Source organism: Centropristis striata, chromosome 10, assembly GCF_030273125.1.
Source record: "Centropristis striata isolate RG_2023a ecotype Rhode Island chromosome 10, C.striata_1.0, whole genome shotgun sequence".
Lineage (NCBI taxonomy): Eukaryota > Metazoa > Chordata > Actinopteri > Perciformes > Serranidae > Centropristis > Centropristis striata.
Genome location: NC_081526.1, coordinates 31,292,475 through 31,312,039, shown reverse-complemented (window position 1 = coordinate 31,312,039; position 19,565 = coordinate 31,292,475). Strand labels below are relative to the sequence as shown.

Genomic DNA, 19,565 nt, shown 5'->3' with positions numbered 1-19,565 from the left:
GCATTTTGAACTCCATAATCAAAAAGTACTCGATGGAAACACGCCTACCTGAGATGTTTATCCTCCTGAGTCCGCATATCGGACCTTTTTATATTAAGTTGTGTAACCCAGGGTAATTTTTGTGTGTCTGCCGTCACACAAGCTTCTCCCCTTTTGTCACTGTGTTTCATTGGAGATTTAAGCTGCACTGTTTTCTGTATGTTCGCTAACCTTTATTGATCGTTATACTGAAATATACTATGATATACTTTCTGTACCTTTGCGTAGGAGCTGAAGTTGAGGCCAGGAGTGACTTGAGTATTGTTGTTTACTGTATCTGTCAGAATAAACAGGGATCACCTCCAAAAGAGATCTGGTCTGGGCTTCTTCAGTTACATATCGCAGAGTCGCCTCCACCAGTTACATTACAGTTCTACAATGTCATTTAGCAGATGATTTTATCCAAAGCGACGTACATTAGAGAGTTCATACAACACATGCAAAGATCAGGTCAAAAGAAAAAAACACATGAGTGAGGTCCATGGGTTCAGATTGAGTCCATTAAGTGCTATTAGGTATTGCATAACAACAGTGCAAATAGTGCTTGTTTTTGTGTTTGTTGATTATGTGTGAAGGTGTTCAGTAAAGAGCTGGGTCTTAAGTCTCTTCTTAAAGGTTGAGAGGGACTTAACAAATTGGATGGAGTTTGGAACTACAGAGAAGAGTCTTGTATTAAATACAATGACATTTAACAGCTTGTAGAAGCATTTAATCTGAATTATTTGGCAAAAATGCTCTGTAAAAGTGAAAGTCTGCTTTCAAGATTTTTATGTTCTTTACCAGAAAAAAATGAATGAACATTTGAAGAGCCTAAAATGCTCTTTGCTTTTGTTGTCTCAACAATAGTGATGACAGTTTGACTTTGGTCAGAGCTATGAAATATTAAATCATACATCTTTGCTCACAACATGTCAGCCTTTCTTACCATCAGGTGTGCATAAACTGCAGCTAATCAACCTCTTTTTTTTTTAATATAAAAATGTGAAATTATCAGTTATCTAATCAGCATTGGCCATGAAAAGTAGGTAATTACCGTGCATCCCTAGAAGCATGAAATTGCTGAAAAAGAGTTTATGTGCCCAAAGATGCATTTTATAATGCGGTGGGTAAATGCTTTTGTTTTTCTGCACAACCAGCACATGTTTTAGTTTGATGTACTGCACTTAATGGCATCGGTTCAGACTAATCCTATTATTTATCTGATCTAATCTTGTTGTGGGTTAAGTCAATGAGCTGTCAGCCCCTAAAGAGATCTTACTGTGCTCAGAATACTGTAGTGATTTTCTGAGATGAGGCAAAACAAAAACTATCCTGCTCTTAAAAACAGTGGCGGTCAGAGAGCACAGACCTCCATCAAGGCCAGCGTTCATATGTTCGTCAGATGGACATATTTAGAGAATCGGTATACCATCTTTGTGTGTTTTTATGAGCTTTAAGTTGTAATGTGAAAACAACATGACCTACTGAAAGCTGTTTCCAGTATTTATTTGACAACTGAGAGCAAAAGAGCCATGAAATATGACTGGGAAAGTATTTTTTTTCTGAGTATTAGAGGTGTAAATCAGCAGAGACCCCACGATACCATTTAATCCCAATACTTGAGTCACGATATGATATTATTGGGGATTTTTTTTAGGCATTTTGCGATATGGTGAGTATTGTGATACAATATATGGCGATTTAATTGTTTAACTGCATTTTTCTGTCCACAAAATTAAATTAAATCAAGAATTGGTTTGTCAAATAAGAGAAAATTCTGATTGTATTGATCTCACTTCAGTATTTTTATTTCTCCACAATGAGAGTACTTTTCAAAAACTTTAAGCTTCACTGCTCTGTATAGCTTAGATATGGCTGTATCCATGGAAAAAACACAGAGAGCCTATTTTTTATTGAAATAGCACAACGTCAGAGGGCACATGAGCACTTGAAAATCATCATAAAACATAAAAAAAACCTAACTTTGCAGCATTATTTCGACAGCATCAACACATAGTGCCTATAGATTCCTTAGATCTTCTAGTTCCATGTGACTCCAATATATTCCTTTAAAGTGAACCCAACCAGCTAAATATCAGTAGTTGGTGGCCCTGAATCAATATAATATTGCCACACAAAATATGCCTTCTGAAATCTCACATCATGAACTGTTTTCATATATAAACGTATTAATTTGCTGATTGATTTTTTTTAAACGCACACACCATCCAGGGTACAAAAAACGATTACCCCCGCTGCTGAAAAAAAACCTAGAGGAAACACTGGTGTTGTTATGATGTCATCTTAAATTTGCCCATGCGGTTTGCACAGTGGGTGTTAAAAAGTAAAGTTGTCTGAACCATTTTTGAAAAGTGTTTGTGTCTTAATCTTTCTGTATGGTGTATTCTACAGACTCCATATTACAGTCAGAGGTAGCAGCGGCAGTGTTCTCCCCTATAGGGTTATGAAAGAAAGCCAGTATCTGCTGAGTTAATTCCTATCAGTCCACAGCAGTGCTCTGTAGTGGGAGCCAGCTTGGATATGTTTTTTTCTGAGGATCAATCTATAAAGCTTTGCTGCAAGTAAGTCAAAGCACACATACATGTGTGTGTGCAATCATGTACAAACATGCTCAAAGGCTTTCAATACAAACAAGCAGAAGGACGGACTAACATATGCACGCAGAAAAACTTAAAAGGAGACTTGTGCACTTTTATTTCCTATCCTCCCCCTTACTGTGTTGATGTTTTTGCTCTCAGATGAAGCAATGCTGGTGGACAGAAAGCTTATATCAACTTTTCAAAAGACAAAGTTGAAGCCAAGCAATACCAGTCACAGTTTCGGGCTCCCCTGTGATGTGGGAAATCAAGGGAACCAATGCAATATGTAATAGTACTTAAAGTATACTGTCTGTAGTGGGCAACTCTTCTGAGTATTTTTCACTTAAAAACATGCAAACAGACTTTCTTCCCTTCCACCATTCCCATTCTACATGTTTTCTCCTGAACTTTAAGTCTCTGATGAATGTTAGAAATAGAGCCCTACCAATGGATTTTTGGGCCTCATGCTAATACTGATATAGAGGGTTTTCACCGACGTCACATTCTGGATGGTAACCTGGATGCACGGCCATTTTGGATGCACTCGGTGTTAACAACTGAACGGAGTACAATGGAGAATTGTGCACTTTGGATACTTTAAGTGAATTTAGCCAAGTCTAAAGAACATAAAAGCTCATCAAAACGTGTCCAAGGTACAAAGGCATATAGGGAAGACTAGGACCACAGGAAAAGGTGCGATATTTCAAGAAATGATGGTTTATTTGCGGTTCAGATCCATACGAGTTAGCTCCCTCTTACTGGATCCATGAAATACAGCACATAGCTCTACATTTTAAGAATGATCAGAATAACGTATTAAGTCATTAATGCCACATGCGGTAGCTTCATATGAAATATATTAATTTATTTATATAGCACATTTAAAATAGCCAGTGTCCTACCAAAGTGTTTTACAGTGCAATAAGCAAACAGTAAAAACAATAAAAGCAATAATAGTTTTTACTATTTACAATTAAAAATATTATTATCGTTACACAAGAAAATTGTTATGAGCCGCTTCAATCAACATTTCACTTACCTGACAAGAGTAAGTGAGCTTTGCCAACCACAAGCGCCTCCTTTCCTCTGATAACTTCTGGCATTCCTCTCCCTAGTTTTAAATAATGATAATATTCTGACCTATTGGTACAACCTAAAACACGGCGATAATTCACCATTTTTCCTTGATGATGTTCAGGATCTAACGTCAGTGCCTGTGCAGAGTACCTCCAATATGGCGACTGGCGGTCTGATGACAACCTGATGACGCGTCGTGAAAACCCTCAGTTAGGGAATAAAACAATTCAGATATTAAAACAGATTTAAACATTATTTATTTAGCTGTTTACCAGTGATGATTGAGGCTTTCAGTGCATTTGGGCCTTAACAAATGCTGTATGTTTTGTCATCTTGAATTCATTTTTGTCCCTTGAATTGCAACAGTGTGGTTTAGAAGAGAGTTTGGTGATAGGAGTCGGATGCAGGAAGTACAGTCAGTACTGTTGGAGAATAAAAAGAGCTTTATTGACAGCTTCAGATGTAACTGTGCAGCTCCCTGTTGCAACTGCAGAGTTAATTGACTTAACATTTGAGTCACATAGATAAGTCCCTCAGAGAAGATAAGAATAAACTTTGTTCCAGTTCAGGGGTTTCCTCTTTAAAAATCCACATATCAAGGCTGAATGTGTCATTATGAGCGACAAGGCGGTGCTGCCCCGATGGCTCCAGCAAATACGGCTGAAATATATTGCTTTCTTTTCGCCCAAAGAGGAAGGTGTGTCCCCGACAACTCATGGTATCCCTCAATCCACACACAGTGCAGTGTGTTTGTCAAATGGTGATTTCACTTGAACGTTGGAAACATGATGTGAACATATTAACCAGGTCTTTGTCGTAAATCACGACATAAATTGGAACAATGAAAATCCACCACCAAGGTTAAAATTCCACTATTTATTTCACATTGCTATTAGTTCACTATTGGTCTGTCAAGTGTTGAAGTGAAACACCTTAATGGATGGTGTGTTGGATGTTTGAGTGAAAGTAAAAATATTTGACTTTAAGAGAGATCAAGTCTTCTGCAAGTCTACACCGTCTCGTTTAGGTGAGTTAATTAAGGTATAACAAAGATGGATTCAATCACTGTTAATATCTCCATCTTAACAATCTTAACATGTAGAGAATAGGTGTTTCTCTAAGAAATAGTACGGGGTTTTTTTTTCGTTTTACCTCAGGGCTTTGTGTGTATTTATCAGGACTTGATGGTGAAGTGTTATTTTCAAACCTGACGGTGTCATTTCTTGATAAACTCTGAACCCTGGTAAGATCTCAAAAGCTGTCACATTGACAAAGGGTAAAATCTGCCTGAAGGAATAATTCCCCACACTTCACAGTAAAAAGTTGACTTTTACTTTTACAGTCCAATCTGTTGAACAACGTCACAATGACATGTCCTGAAATTATTTTACGTCATGAATCTATTGGTCTATGCATGTAATTCATGCATGCAACTTTTTCAACCATCCAATAATTTTGGACACTTTGATGGAAGGGCTGAAAATACTTTTTAGATGAACCTCCGTCAGCTGCAGGAGAGATGTCTGCTTGCAGTCTAACTGAATGAATGAAGTCCCCCCTTTCTCAGTGCTACTCATTTCTGTTGCAGTCACCTTCTTCCACTTTAGTGCCGTACGCATGCCCTCCTATGTGGGAGTAATTATGTTTCTTGTGAAACAGGGACTGGGGAAACAGGAAACAGGAACTGTCCGCCAAACAGCACCGCAACAGCTCTGTCTTTATACTTAGGCAGTCTGTTAAACTTCAATGAGCCCAAAAACTGCTTGGTCTGTGTTGACTGGCCGACTTTTATCATCAAGATTGAACCCAAAATACTACTTAAATAAATACGAGTATTTCTAGTTGTATCCTATAGTCTAGTGATGTGCCAATGAAGCCTCATGAACCACTGTCATTATTTTCTGAGCCCACTAGATGGTGCTATTGGTTTAAAGAAAAAGGCTTGAGCAATGATAATTGAGTGTGCTTTCAGCTCTTTGTTGAACAGAGATCATTATCTAGTGAAGAAAATAATGAAAATGGTTCATGAGGCTTCACTGGCACATCACTACTATAGTCCTATAAGTCGCCATGTTTCTGACCTAAGCTGCTTAGAGGCTGACCTCTGGTGGCACCTTCTGTGCACTACACATCAAAGAACCTGACTTTTACCCCTTTTCGACTAACTTGAACCAAGTTATTTTGCTGGGCTGGTGCTAGTGCTGGTACTGGTTCAAACCGTCTCAGAACCTGTTCAATTTTCCACAGACTCGAGAGCCACATCACTACGTCACTGTATACATCCAGAAATGCTCTCCATGACTATAATAACAACAATGGCGGACTACAAATGTTGCTTTTGGCTTTGCAAGCTTAGATCAGCATCCAAACATGACTGGTGCAACACATTAGTGCTGCTCGTCTTGAATGATGGAGTTCTTATTAACACAGAACGTCAGATGTTAATGTTAGCCTTTGTTGTAAGCTAACAATCACATTGCAGTTAAACAAACAAATGGATGATACAAGTTGTAGTTTAGGGTGTCCGCAGGTTTCAACAAGTCAAATTTATTTATATTTTTACCATAATGAATACAATTTAGGACCCATTTCACATCCATACTGGCAAAAAAGTACAAGGACATGAAGGAAAATTGGAGGCCTGGAATTTCTTGCAAAGTATATTTATTCACAGCTCTTTCACATTGGAATAAAGAAAATTCATAACCTAACTCAAAACACCAGAAGCCTCTGTATTGTGAACTAATATTTGTTTAAAACTTTAAATTATGATTGTTTAAATTGTGACCGGGCTACACAGGGGCTTAGTTCCGTTTTGTAGTTATGTTATAGCGTCCTCAAAAATCCAAACATTGAAAAGCGAGTCTGAAGTTTATGTTTTTGTTTTGAATAATTTAAGACATTTTAAGATAATTTTAGACATTTTACGGCCATAAATTAAAATTATTGGATTTTAGACATTTTAAGACCCTGCAGATATCCTATAGTTGGTCTAATTGGTCATGATAACCCTGCCCCCAGCCCCTGACGTGTTGGTTCGTGGTTTAAGACCAGCAATGAGTTGGTGCTGCTCTGGAACCAGTTTTCCTTGCCGAGAGCGAGATTGGCCCTGGAACTGCCTTGGTCGAGAAGGGGTATGATTGGATTCATACATAGACTGAAAGAGCAGCATGTATTTTTGACGGTACTGAATATCCTACCATCAAGATTTCTACATACCCTGCTATACCACCAGAGCCTAAAACAAACCATGGCTATCTGCCAGCTGCTACACAAACAATATATCATAACTAAGAAATCAGCTCACACACCATTCATGCCAGGTTGGTTGGGTTATGATTTCTTGGGCTTCATCCAAGTTTTGGAATAAGCCTTCACATTCCTAATGTTTCTACAAACCACGAGCGCAGTCAAGTCCGAGCTGCCAGCAAGAAAGAACCCTAAGACCCCGAAGCTCATGGGAGATTTTGTTTAAGCCTGTGTGAAATGACACCGTGTTAGAGAGAATAGTGGAACGGAAATGAGATGAAGTTTAGAGTGACAGGAGTATATGCCTTGTTACTTTATCTAACAGGACAGAAAATTGAGACAGGTATTTGGGCTGACTGAAACAGGCAGAGAAGAGGAAGATAAAGAATAGGTAGCAGCTTATGCAAAATAAAGAGAAATATTGGATGTGTAGTCATAGACACCTCTCCTATTTATCGGCACTACACATATTTTCCACATTGTATCATTAATAGTTAGCATTGCCTTCAAACCATACATATTACTTTGATTGAACAGCAAAGGCTAATTCAAAATCATCTGACACCAGTGACACAGTCTCCATCAAACATCCTCCAGTCTAAAACTTCAAAGCGTGGACACCTGCTTGCTTAAACCTCTCTGTAATGGAAGCGAGTAAATACCATCAGTTTAGCATTAACAGATCAAATGAGTGTTACTCACCAGATTTGCGCTGGGTGTTGTGTTCCCAGGGCATACAGGACACCAGAGCAATGTGGTCTCTCACAGACACAGATCAGTTCATCAGCCTTTGGACTTCCCTTCAGGTTGATAATCAGCCCATGCTAAAACCCAAAGAAAAATAATATGAAACATAAAACGAAAGGTTGCAACGGAGGATAAGAAATGTCTTCCGTCAACTCCATTGACGTACACATTATCAATGCACTGGTTGTTTTTCCTCAGTATAATGTTGTGTTTCTGCACAGGATTAATATATATTTGAAGCAAACCAATACTTTCCAACCAAGGCATTGTATCAGACTAGTGCAACCCGTCAGTTATGTTGCTCATAGTGTGTGCAAGCAATAACAATAAGAAGGCATGTCTGACCAAAGAGAGATCCCAGAAGTCTCCCAGGTTTTTTCTTCCAGGTCATGTGACCTGTGGCTGACAGCCTTCCAGCAGAATAGGGAGACTAGATGCCTGACCGATGCACCTAAAACAAAACAAAAAGGAGAAGACTTTAATATTGGGGATCCAGCAGATAAAATAGATAAAACAGATAAAAATAAGATGCTGTGGACCAGCTTGGTAGCTGAGTGGTATCCACATGCTATATAACTGCATCTTGGGTCTGATTCTAGCCCTGGAACCTTTGTTATGTAATACCACTCTATTTCTCTGCCTGTTTTTGAAATGTAAAGACAGAAATAACAACAATGTAAATGTCAGACTTGTTCCATAATTAGTGTCATCTTCCAACAAACAAACAAGTTTTATTATTATGAACATTTTAAATAACAAGATAAGGGGAAAATTAGAACACACCACTTCATAATAAGATAAAATAAAATACTCTGAAAGAAAACAGCCTTCAGAGAAGCTTTGCATAGTCATATCAATGTGTAATCCACATTGAAAATGCCTATTTTAATTCCAGCTCAAAAATTAAAAATGTTGGACACCATATTGGTAATCTGTGATATTTTTTTCACTCTAACATCTGTATCATTCTCAGGAATCCCATATCAGTCCAACCTATGATGAATAGCTCTGAATTTTGGCACAAACCCTGCCGGTCTGTGACTTAGAGCTGAAGTTCAAGAGGAATTTCACATTCCAACATGATAATTACCTAAAGCACACAGCCAGGGGGACCCAGGCATGGATTCAGAAAATGAAAGAGCACAGGCCTCAATCCCATCGTAAACATGTGGAATGAGCGGAAGAGACCTGCACACCTTAGATCCACTCGCGATTTCAGGCAAGTAGAACTTTTTCCACAAAGTAGAGCATGGCATACAAATCCAAAGTCTGGATGTGCAAAGTTAATAGAGACTTATTCACGAAGGGTTTCCTCTAATAAATTCAATAGGTGCTTCCACAAAGTATTGCTTGGGCAGCTTCTACAGATTCAGGGTGTAGTTTTAAAAAAAAAAAGACTTTTTATATTCACTTTAGATAAACGTGTTCAATAATTCAGAGGGCCTGCATTTGCATTGAAATATATAGGAAGTACAAGCCGAGTGTGAAGAGCGTAAAAGTGATACAGGCGGATTGTTATCAATGCTGTAGAGCTCTTCCAAAATATGCGAAATCTTCAGAATCAAATTCAACACCACTACTTACTTTGCTGTGCCAGCCCAGCAGAACTTATTAAGATCAAATGAATTGTGGAAGTGGATTCAGCGGATCTGTTGGAGAAAAGAAAATACTGAATGTGTGAAAGCGCACCATGCACTCATCTGCTGTTTGAATGAATTATTACATTATCATACTGTGGGAAGGGAAGGTGTAAAGGCTTCAGTTTTGAGTATTGGCAAAATGACTGACTGAATGATTCATCATCAGTGTGGTGTGAGTGTTTCTTACATTGTGCAGCTGAGTTGTTGACAGACAGGAGCTCGAGGAGAGGACAGGAGAGGAATTCCTGTGAATGAGATTCATTTATTTAATGTTAGTGTCAGTGTTACTGAAGGTTTGTACAGTAACAGCTCCTTCCACTGCCATCTGCCCATACACCGCTGAGTCTCATTCACTCATAGCCACACCCAGCTGTACACTCAGTACACTCAGTACACACACACACACACAGGGTTTGAGTATGCTTGCGCTGCCGAGCCTGTTTTCTTTCAAAGGGGTCTACTGCCCTCTATTGGTGCTTCACATGGCAAACACTGTTCATTCAAAAGGAGCTTTGATAAAATATCCAACACAAGTTAATTTAAGAATACCATTTAGAAAAAGTATAAGAATAATAAGAGAAGCAATAAATAGCGAAAGCGAAAAAAGCAATAAATTATTCTTTTATTTACTGGAACAAGCAAAAATATATATATATAAATATATGTATATACAAAACACTTTTCAGAATATAGTCAATTAAATAAAATAATAAATAAATCAAAACCAGTTTTATTGAGAAGCCTTCAAGTGTACAATAAAAATTATGAAATTGTAAAAATATATGTGAATATATATATATATATATATATATATATTAGAATTTTGAAAATTTTGAAAAAATTAAAAAAGGTATTTGATTTTGCAAATGAACCTCTAAGTTTTGTTACAAAAATGAAGGATGGACTGTTCAACAATAGTTGAAATGATGCTATATTGCACAATAAATAGCACAAACATAAAGCAAAACAGGTACCATTATATTGGAAATTAAGACAAAAAAATATATTTTTTAATTATATTTATTTATTTAAATAAATAATATTAATTTAAGGAAAGAAAACGACAAACTAGAGAGAAGCAATCAAGTAAACAAACAAGGAGCACAACATTTTTTTTTTTAAAAAGAACGATAATAATGATATATATCATTTTTGCCTTTCTTAAAGTTTCTTAAAATGGTTGATGTTTGCAGTAACATGCAACTGCAAAACTGTAATTCAAACATCTTGAGTAAAGCTGCATTAGTCTATAGATCAATTTGATGATCTACAGAAAAAAAGGCAAACATTGTGATAATTTATCATTTTATTTGCAAAAATGACAAAAATCCCCAAGATCCAGCTCCTTAATTGTGAGGATTTTCTGCATTTACATGATATGTCCTGTTCATTAGAAAATAGAATATTTGGCATGCTGGTTGAGGTAAACATGCAGTTTAATGGTCTTTAGGATACTGTGGTAGGCAGTTCTCTCAATTAGTTTTGTCTTTGAAATGCCAGAAAACAGAAACAAAATCAGCAAATTAATTGATCATAAAAATTATCGCTGCAGCCAATCCATGCAAAACAACAGACAAATGAGCCAATTCCTGCACTGATAAATAATCAGAGTGAGTAAAACTAGTGTGAGAAAGACACTTCTTACATGTCAGAAAGTAAAACTTAAAATAAGAGCAAAGACTTGAAGAATAATACACAAAAATAACATTATGTAGAAAAGTATTTGAAGTGCTTCTCAGGATTAACTGCTGTGTTAAAATATGCTAGTCTCCTTTAATAGTTTAAGAATAGTTCTAATACATCCTACATCATGAGCAAAAGACAGAAAGGGGAGCAAGACAGAGTGCATGACCTCACGTAATCTACACACACACACACACACACACACACACACACACACTAAGCTTATCCTCAGAAGCGGGGTGGCGATCTGATCTCCTCTTGGCTTTAGAGCTGCAGTGAGGGCTGGGTGGGGGTGTGGAGGTCCCCAGAGGTGAAAGTCTATTAGCACGCAGCATGAAAGTCAATGAAAAGGACCCCAGTGTGCTCCAGCCCCCTGACAGTATTAATGTTTAATGATATCTAAAAAGGCTAATACTCATCCTCCCCCTTTTCCCTTTTATCCTCTCATTAAATATCCTCACAATATCATCACCTCCTCAGATTAGAGCACTGACCCCGTCTGCTGAAGGACTCGCCCTTCACTCACGCTGAACACATATCTCTCTTTCTCACACTCACACACTCACACACACACACGCACACGAGATTAACGGAGCATTTAAGATTTGTAAGGGGGGAGGCAGCAGAGCCCCATATATTGGAATAAAACGACGCCTTGTTTGCACTAAGGAAATCATATTTATAGTTTATACAGAGTGTATACAAATGTATAATAATTCTGGCTATGTATATGTTTATAATGCTATAAGTGTTTTGTGTTCTAGCTTGGGGAATCATAAAATAATAATGGGCCCACGGTGGGACGTCACTCCAGGCACCAGTGGCAGCACTGAGCATTGTAATGTGTGAGTGAGGAGGAAACTGTGCACCATCTTGGATCGCAGTGAGGACAGGAAACATTATGCATTAGCCCTTTGGAGTCTTGGGCTAAGAATGTTTGCCATGCCATGTTTGTATCATTTTTTTCAGCATAACCTCACCCAGGTTGCTCTTCCTTCAAAAACGACCGCATAGCTCATTTGTACAACAGCACAAAACTACCAGTGGTGGAAGAAGTATTCAGATCCCTTACTTAGGTAAAAATACTAATACCACACTGTGCAATTACTCCACTACAAGTAAAAGTCCTGCATTCAAAATGTACTGAAGTAGAAGTACAAAAGAATCAGCCTCAAAATGTATCAAAAGTAAAAGGACCTGTCATGCAGAATGGACCGACTCAGATTGTTTTATATATTATAAATATAATATAGGTGATGCATTTATGTAAGCAGAGTTTTCATTTTATCAAGACAGGGCTCATTTTAACTACTTAATATACTGTTATGAGGTTTAGTTTAAAAATAAAATAAATGTCTAATCAATTTAAATGTATCATGTTTTTAATATTAAATCTCCACCTGAAAAGTAATTAAAGCTGTCAGCTAAATGTAGTAGAGTAATATGTACAATATTTGCCTCAAAATGTAGTGAAGTAGAAGTATAAGGTTACAAATGTGGAAATACTCAAGTAAAGTACAGGTACCTCAAAACTGTAAGTACAATACTTGAGTAAATGAATTTAGCTGTTAGGATGTGCCATCTTAGTCTATTACCATGTGTTTTCCTGGTGTTTCCTGCCCTTCGTCTTCCCTGTCTGTGCAGGCTGGGCGTGGCTGACCTACTTCTGCAACCACTCCCTCATTGATCCTCACCTGTTCAGCTTCCACACCTGCCTCTCATCATCTAATCAACCTCCTGCAGTATTTAACTCCGGTTCACCCTTCCAGTCTCTGCCAGTTCGTCGCTGTACCTCACATGGTAACTTGCCGTACCGGCTCCCAGAAGAATTTCTTGTTAATTCTTTGTCTTGGATGTTTTTAACATTAAAAAGTTTTTGTCCTTCAGTTTGTGGAATGAGTCTGTGGAACAGACCAAGCAATGTCCAAGCATGATCCAGTCTAAAAAGCAGTACAAACACATGGTTTTCACCAGGTACAGGCTTTAAAAACCGGGTGTTTTCACAAATGATAAATCACTTATGTATTTGTTTATTTAATCTATTTATTTTCTATTTTTTTGTAAATATGTCTTATGTAAATATGTATGTTTAGGGAAAAAAATGTTAATTAAGTAGTGGAGAAGGTTTAAATAAGCATATGCTTCATCCTACTCCTTTTCGGACATGTTGTGTTCACATTATAGCTTCTGTTTTGACTATTGCTGTTGTTGTTTTGATTATTCTCATTGGATTTGTTTGTTTGGTGGACGGGTCGAACAAACTCAGGACTTTCCCCCAGGAGAAAGCTGTTCATGTGCCATGTGAAAACAAAATAAACAATGTGATTTAAACATCACTTGTGCACCCAAAAGAAACAAAAAACAACATAAAATCTGATTTTTTTCCTTATGAATATAGCATATAAGAGGTTAAATGAGGATAACCGCTAGTTTTATATTTTTATACTAATATATTTGACCTTATCTCTGGTTTTACTTGGCCTATCATCATCAAACAAAATTGGCATAAAGTTTTAAGACAGTAGGGAAGCTGTGGCTTTTTTATGACGTGGCGTTATGGAAATGTAATGCCAAATATTTTCAGTGTCTCCAGAGGGTTGATTACAGAAACAGGAAAAAGACTCAAAAGGTAACATCACACACATTCAGCAAAAACTGACTTATCACAGTTTGAACACTGGATCTAATATTTATTGAAAAACACCAAGATCAATGTCAAGCATTCATTTTGTTCCAAAGACACTAATGTGTTTGAGTGATTTAAAGGAAGCAGGTGAAGCTTATTGGGCGTACGTGCTGTGTGAGCAGCTTTCCCTGGAATCCCCCTGTGCATAACATCGCCTTATTTATCACTGTTTGCCAGCAGACATTCTGTCAGTCACATGGCATTTTTAAATTAGATGCTCAGCCCACATTCATCTGCTGCACTAAGTGTATGTTGATACTACAGTGGCTTAAAATGTCTGGATACGCTCAAAATGAACATGTGAATTGAATAGTAGGGGTGAGTCTTTATTGCAAAAATCACTTTAGGAACTGCTGAAATAAAAATAAATAATAATAATAATAGTATAGGAACAGTTTATATTGTTTGCAATGAATTTTGTTGAAAAGACAACTGAAAAGACAAGATGAGATTTTACCAATTTCGCTTTTTTAAAGATGTTATTGTGAGGAACAGACAGGTTTATTTGATTTGAATCCATTTGTGTTGAAATTCATCAAAACAATATGAAAATAGGAACTATCGACCAACCCTAATCTAGCTTGTTGTAGTGCAGTGGTAAATATATATATATATATATATATATATATATATATTTACCACTATATATATTTACCACTATATATATATATATATATATATATATATACATATTTAATTAATCGTTTTAGACAACTTTTAGACAACAATGGGCTGAAACGCTGACAAAATGTCTGTTTCTATCTAAAACTATTCGATTTTAACATACCACATGATTATTTTAGAACTCTATGTCGACCAGAAAGGACGGAAGTCGGCTGTTAGCAAGCTAATGTTAGCTATATGTTAGCAAGCTACTGTTAGCTAATATACACTTTTGTCCTTTTAGGTCGCTTTTACAACCCAAGTCCATTTGGTTTGTCCGAATCAAAGTGGAATTGAAACATTCGGTTCATTCTGTATTTAGTCTGGTTTTCTTTTTACAGTGCAGAAATATAAGCTTATGAGACAAAACAAAAAGTTTTGATGAGGGGGTTGTACGTAGGTGGAGGGCTGGAAATCTACTCGCACTATTATTTCTTATTTGAAAAGTTGGCGGTGAAAAATGAAAACAAAACAACGTGGAACCGAGTATCTTTAATTATACCCGTCATAATCTGCTCTGGTGTTCTGACCAAACTAATGTGGAGAGAAACGCTCAGAACGAACTCCTGTTGCTGCGATCAGACAGCTGTATAATCAGAGAAGGCGAGTCCTTGATGCTCCTACCACGGTCTGCTATTTTGAGCAATATGTTGATAATTCTGCAATGACAAATTAGCTTTAGCTCAGAGGTAGCCTACAGAGTGAACCTGAAGGACACGGATGTCATCTTATATATTTTATATTAAATAATATAAATATTAAATAAATATTATCTGTGTACATCTCACAAAATGCCCACGCAGGTCGCCTACAATCCACTGTGTTTTGGTTAATTTCCTTTAATTGGGTCAGATTCTGGTCAGATTACGTTTACAGTGAATTGAACCACACTAGGGTCCGTTTGGAATCAGACCAAGACCCTCTCTGCAAGTGGTAGGTAGCAGTTGTTTTGATGCACTAGAGTACGATTGGAGCATTCACAAGCAACCAAACCAACCGTAACAAGGATTTAACCGCACCAGAGTTCGATTTATGCTACCTATACATCAGAAGACTTTGAAAATATTTGGAAAAGACTCCAGGAAAACGATAGGCTCACACCTGCTCACATCTAAAGACAAGTGTTTAGAGTTTTTAGTCCCAGCCTAGTCTCACACTGAGATTTTAGACAGACTGTCAACGCAGGGTAACCAACTACAACTAGATTCTTTTAGCATTTTTTTCCTACCATGTCACTTTTTCTCGGAGGAGAAGCAGCTTTTGGCTCCAGCTGCTCTAGTGTGTGCAGTGGTTTTGTGTTGGGGAAAAAAAAGGAAGAAGAAGAAGAAGAAGAAGAAGAAGAGACACCACAAAATGCCCTCACAAAGCTGACAAAGGGTTTCTGTTTTTCTGACATGAAAAGTTGATTATTTTGCAGTAAAAACAGATATAAGGAAGAATAAAGGAAAGGAAAATTTAGAAATGAATTCATGATATACATTTATGTCCAGTTTAATTATAATTTGTTTAATTGAATAATTATATTTATCAGCTATATCAACTTTCATTTAGTTAACCATACATTAATCATTGATTATTTATTACTTATTTATGTATACATTTATTTATAAATTTTAACTTGTCTCCTTAGAGTTCTCTTTCTCTCTAACTGCGCCCCCAAAAATCCCGCTTGTGGCCATAAAAATATTTTTTTTATTTAGGACTGAGCTTACGAGCATTATTCTGATGTTCCTTTTTCCTATGGAAGTGGTTTTACTGGCCGGTCTGGAACCAGGGACCTTTCCCCCGCTCATCTATTGGTTGTTGATTGTGTTACGTCACTGCGACTTGCGATAATATCAAACATGTTTAATATGATCCAAACCCAAGACTAAAAGACTGATATGAAACAGTGCAGATTATTACCTTAAACTTAAGATGATGGGAGCACTGCAATTCCTAGATCTACTAAAGACTTTCGTTAGACTGGGACTGTGAAAATCTTTTGGTGTAAGTCCAGCATAAAGCAGACTACACTTTGGGTTGTAAAAGTATCAGGTTCATCAGGTTTTTAAAATTTTGTTCTGGTTTCTTTAACTTGTGTGGTACATTTTACCACACAACAGCTTTATTCATATTTCTGTTTTTCTCTAGTGGTCGAAATTGTCCATGAGGCTCCTTCTTTCAATACAAAATCAATGGAGAGTGACAGTTTGCGGTCCATCTCTATTCTGTTGCATCCGGTCTAAATAGGATCAGGATAAATTGACAGTTTAAAGGTAATGTGATAATAGCGATGAACTAAAAAAATCCAAAGTGTACCTTCTTTAAATAAGAACATAACCTATCCTTTTAAACTGACATGACTGATTCAGTGCTTTGTTTCAGTGAATATTCTTGTTTTTAAAAGCAGCTTAACTGCAGTATTTTCTTTACACAGTGCATTAAAATCTGCTTTATGTTAAGAAAAACATATGAAACAGCACCACAATGAAGCAGGATATTTAAAACCACACATGTATTCTTTCGCACACACATGCACACACAGCAAAACAACCCCAAATGCACCAGTGAGCATGTACACCCACACACACACACACACACACACACACACACACACACATACACACACACACACACACACACACACACACACACACACAGCAATACATTCTGAAGGACACACAGAAACCAAACACAGAGTGCGAGCAGGCAGAAAGTCAGGAAGTGCTTATGCCTCCAAACACACTCAGGAGGGGCTGCACAGCACTTAAGTGGTCACTTTCACACACAAAGGCCAATCACAGGAGCTTAGCCGGCCCCATCGAGCTTTTTAGCAAATGCTGCCACACTCAAATAGCTTGTTTAGTTAACCCTGTGCACCGCTGACAGGAATGTAGTTCCATCACTCAAGTCTGTGTCGTGGCAAACGCTTTGAAGTCATTTAGAGGCAGACCACTCATTGTGTGTGAGATGACTGGGCCTTGTCATTTGTGAGGAGGGATTAGTCATGCTATGTTTATTGGAGAGTGTGAATCAGCTTTCTTGACTGCTGAGGGTTTTGTTTTTTTTAAGGGATTTCTGCTTCTGAGGTGTTTTTGTCAGAGTTGCTGAACACTGACACCCTAAAAGAACAACATATGAAAACTTCAGCATCAAGCAAAAGCTACAAATATCACACAATAGTAAAGCTGCTTTATGCCTTCATAGCATTTAAAGTTTCTCCAACTTCCTGTGTCCTGCTCTCTGAAAAATGACAACAAAAAATACGGATTAAGTTTTGGGCCAGAAATAAATGTTGTTAATAGGCTACACATAGTGATGTAATAAAAATGCAATTTTAAAATGGCAAAAGCTGCAATAAGTCCTTCCCCATTTGTTTGCTGTTGTTGTCTTTCCCTGTTTGTCTGATCCTCCTGTGTCTCCTCCCCTGTCTGCCTTCTGTGTGTGTGTGTGCGTGCATCGGCGTGGCTTTGTTCAAAGGCAGGACCAGGTGAACCTGATCCAGCAATCAACCCTTATATTATAAAACCCTAGTCTTTTCTTCACTTGTTGCCAGATTGTTTTCGTCACCCACCTCGGCTTCTTTTGTGTGTAAGTGCACCGTTGGATCCTGGGAAGACACTCCAACCCTCCACCCGCACATTCCCTCCTCTAATATCAATAAAAGGCTGTGGTTGCACTGTAACCTGCATTCTGAGTCGTGCATTTGGGTCCAGACCTCATGTAGTTGATAACAGTACTTGATAAATGTACTTAGTTACTTTCCACCACTGTTATTTGGTTTCGCAGTATTAGTTTTATTATTTTCTAATACTTCCATTTTTCCCTGAGGAGTCAACACTACATTTTGTATTTGTTTACACTACATTTTAGATTCATAGCTGATTTTCAATACCATCTGAACTGTCAAAATTACACAGAAATAAATGTGTCACATTTGATGTACAGGAACACAAGTGCTTCGAGAGACTGATCCTGGCTCACCTCAAAACCAGCCTACCACCCACCCTGGACCCTTTCCAGTTCGCCTACCGCCAGAATAGGAGTACTGATGACGCCGTCTCCATTGCACTTCACTCCGCCCTCTCCCACCTGGACAATAAAAACACCTATGTGAGAATGCTGTTCATTGACTTTAGTTCAGCATTCAACACCATCATCCCCTCCAGTCTCATCACCAAGCTGTGCAACCTCGGCATTAGCTCCTCTCTCTGCAACTGGATTCTGGACTTTCTGACCAACAGACCTCAGTCTGTCAGGTTAGACAACCACACCTCCTCCACACTCATCCTGAACACTGGTGTCCCACAGGGCTGTGTGCTGAGCCCTCTCCTCTACTCCCTCTTCACCCACGACTGTGAACCAGTGCATGGCACCAACATCATCACCAAGTTCGCAGACGACACAACTGTGATCGGTCTCATCACCAACAACGATGAGACAGTCTACAGGGAAGAGGTCCAGCACCTGGCGACCTGGTGCACTAATAACAACCTAGCCATAAACACCAAAAAGACCAAGGAGATCATCGTGGACTTCAGGAGAACCAACAGAGGCACACACACTCCCATCCAGATCTACGGAGCTGAGGTCGAGCGTGTCTCCAGCTTCAAGTTCCTGGGGGTCCACCTCTCCGATGATCTTTCCTGGGCTCTGAACACCTCCGTCCTCATAAAGAAGGCTCACCAGCGGCTATTCTTTTTGAGGAAAATTAAGAAAGCCCATCTGTCTCCTCAAATCCTGGTGAACTTTTACCACTGCACCATTGAGAGCATCCTTACCAGCTGCATCACAGTCTGGTATGGTAACTGCTCCGTCGCAGACCGGAAGGCGCTGCAGAGGGTGGTAAAAACTGCCCAGCGCATCACCGGTTCACCACTCCCCTCCATCGAAGCTGTCCACACCAAGCGGTGTCTGCGGAGGGCACGCAGCATTGCCAAGGACAGCTCCCACCCTGGACACAAACTGTTTACCCTCCTCCCCTCCAGGAGGCGCTACAGCTCCCTGCGCTCCAGAACCAGCAGGTTCAGGAACAGTTTTTTCCCCTCAGCCGTCACCCTCTTGAACACTACACAGAGGTGACCCACCTACTGTCCTGTATCTGCCCACATTAACGAATGTTTTTGACTATTTATGACTATTTATTACCATCCATTCATCTACCTGCACTGCTGCTTACTGTACATATCTCTACTGTATATATTTCTATAACTGTATATA

At 38.4% G+C, this 19,565-nt stretch overlaps 1 protein-coding gene across 4 annotated transcripts in view; it reads right to left on the bottom strand.

Moving 5' to 3' along the window:
* The window catches only part of LOC131978736 (poly(rC)-binding protein 3), a 99,159-nt gene that overhangs the window by 50,561 nt on the left and 29,033 nt on the right, over window positions 1-19,565 (bottom strand). For all 4 annotated transcript variants that reach the window (XM_059342462.1, XM_059342463.1, XM_059342464.1 and 1 more), the window contains exons 2-5: window positions 9,519-9,576; window positions 9,276-9,340; window positions 8,037-8,142; window positions 7,647-7,768 (exon numbers count right to left, since the gene is read on the bottom strand). The gene's annotated coding sequence lies outside the window, so the exon portion shown is untranslated. The remainder of the gene's footprint in view (window positions 1-7,646; window positions 7,769-8,036; window positions 8,143-9,275; window positions 9,341-9,518; window positions 9,577-19,565) is intronic.